Genomic DNA, 2500 nt, shown 5'->3' on the forward strand with positions numbered 1-2500 from the left:
GCACTACATAGTAATTTTTTGTATGGGAAAAAATGTATGGCAATYTTTTGTATGGTAATTTTTTGTGTGAGAATACATAGTAATTTTTTGTATGGTAAAAAATACATAGTAAAAAATGTATGGTAATTTTTTGTATGKGTGCACTACATAGTAATTTTTTGTATGGGAAAAAATGCTAGTAATTTTTTTGTATGGCAATTTTTTGTGTGCGTGYAATACATAGTAATTTTTTGTATGGTAAAAAATACTAGTAATTTTTTTGTGTGTGTAGAAAAAACACTAACATTTTTTTGTATGGTAATTTTTTGTGTGTGAGAATACTAGTAATTTTTTGTATGTGTGCACTACATARTAATTTTTTGTATGGGAAAAAATACATAGTAAAAAATGTATGGCAATTTTTTTGTGTGTGTACTACATAGTAAATTTTTGTGTGTGTGAGAATACATAGTAATTTTTTGTATGGGAAAAAATACATAGTAATTTTTTTGTATGGTGTATTATGTAATATTTTTTTGTATGGCAATTTTTTGTATGCGTATAATACATAGTAAATTTTTTGTATGGCAATTTTTTTGTATGGTATTTTTTTGTATGGGAAAAAACCCTAACATTTTTTGTATGGTGATTTTTTTGTATGGCAATTTTTATTGTGTGGCAATTTTTTTGTATGGTGTTTTTTCTTGTGTTCGATCCCAGCTTCTCCTTATTTATACACCCTCTGGTTCTCCCCCTTTTTGTTAGACACCACCCAACTTTATCACCATCACTGGATAGAGCAGGGTCGATTACCCTTGGTTCATGCAAAAAAAAAATATACCTTACTAAAAAAAATAGATTGCAGCACAATAGTTTCGCGTATGGTCTCCCACTACACTACTCGGTATTGCTCTTAGCAGCTTAACTACGGTTGATCGAACGGGGAACGGTGCTTTCTGCTAGATATGGCCGCAACCGAAAAAATAAAAAAATGCGAACCTTATCTGCTGTCTCTCACGTGACCAAATTCACTTTTAGGGCTCTAGCCCCACAACCACCAAAGTGTATGTGCTGTCGCTGCAGGGGAGGGGTAATCGGGGTGCCCAAATTGTGTGGAGCCATTTTTTGAGCCGGAAAGTTGGGTGGCTGTGGCACAAAACGGGAATATGTATGTCCGGGTGGCCAGTTGACTGGGTTGTAGCAGTGCTGCAGCTACGAATGTTAGAGACAAAATGTAGTCCAGGGCCGGCCAGACGCAGTGTGCGTGCTGGTTGTGCAATTATACTAGCACATCTAGGTGTTTTAGGAAGAAACGTCCACCACCAAAAAATTAATTTCCAAATATTGGCACTTTTATTACACCAGTGGTGTTACACAGCCCCCAAAACACTATCCCGGTTGTTAGATTGAAGTTTGTCTAACAAAAATTGGAAGTTCTATTTTTTACTTTTTGTACAAAATTTGGCAAGAAAATTGAAGTAAAATATTTTTATATAAATTTCAAACTAAAAATATCCAAAACATAAAATAATACACAAAATGAGATGCTCTATTTAGCCAAACCAACCATTACGGGTGTGTTGTTTGGTGTTGTCTGACCATGGGTATACCATTTGTTAGTGTATAGCTGCACTGTTTTATGTTTTTCGATTTTTCCACATAAAAGGAGTACTCCTATACTAATAACAAACACTCCACTATAATTGGCAACCACAATTATGCCTGGGGAAATATTTTCCACTCCGAGTGTACATACATTTTTGGTGTGTTGTTGGTGGTTGAAAATTGTGTGGGTCACGTGCATTTAATTAGGGTTAGGGCTACGGTTTGTGTGCAGTACCACGTTCAAATTGAGGCTCTCTGGTATAACTTGCACTACCTCATCGCTACCCCGGATTTTTTTTTGGTATGATCTACACGTCCTCATCGCTACCCCAGATTTTTTTTCTGGTGCGCCGGACACGCCCTCCGGTCCGCACCGAAAACCGGGGTAATCTCCGTCGGAGATACACATCCGCGGACACAAAATCAGATGAGCTACCACCGAAAATTCCGAAATTTCAAAAACTCAAAATCCCTAAAAACAAACTATCCAGAGATTATTGCCATGCCCTGAGGATGAGTTTAGTTTTTTAATTTTTGAAAAATGTCCAAAACTGGTTGTGCTGTATAGGAGGGGTAAGAATTTGCCATTCTGCCCCTTTGGGTGGGTCAGTCAAAAAAAGAGGTATCACTCTGGTTCAAACGGGAAACAACAGAAAATGGGATAAAAATAATCTCCAGACCAAACTTAGTAGTAACAGCCATTTTAGTTGTACTGGTATACCCTACACAAGTTGTCCATTTTGTATGGGGAAGGGGAATTTAGACAAAATTTTTTTTTGAATTTCGCTAAGTGTCAAGACCCGCAAAAGTCACCTTTTTTCGTTTTCAATTATGGCAGAGGCTCACCTTTTGTCTGCTGCACAGCCAAATTGATTTTGTAGGTGCGCACTGGAAAAATAGTTTGTTAGTGGACACG

General features: G+C 36.9%; 1 non-coding gene across 1 annotated transcript; it reads right to left on the reverse strand.

Annotated features, from left to right (window-relative positions):
- Positions 1 to 835: 835 nt before the first annotated feature.
- On the reverse strand, positions 836 to 956 carry RDN5. Its single transcript, XR_002086441.1, has one exon. It is a non-coding gene; the product is annotated as a 5S ribosomal RNA (ribosomal RNA).
- Positions 957 to 2500: the final 1544 nt, after the last annotated feature.

Source organism: Candida albicans, chromosome R, assembly GCF_000182965.3.
Source record: "Candida albicans SC5314 chromosome R, complete sequence".
Lineage (NCBI taxonomy): Eukaryota > Fungi > Ascomycota > Pichiomycetes > Serinales > Debaryomycetaceae > Candida > Candida albicans.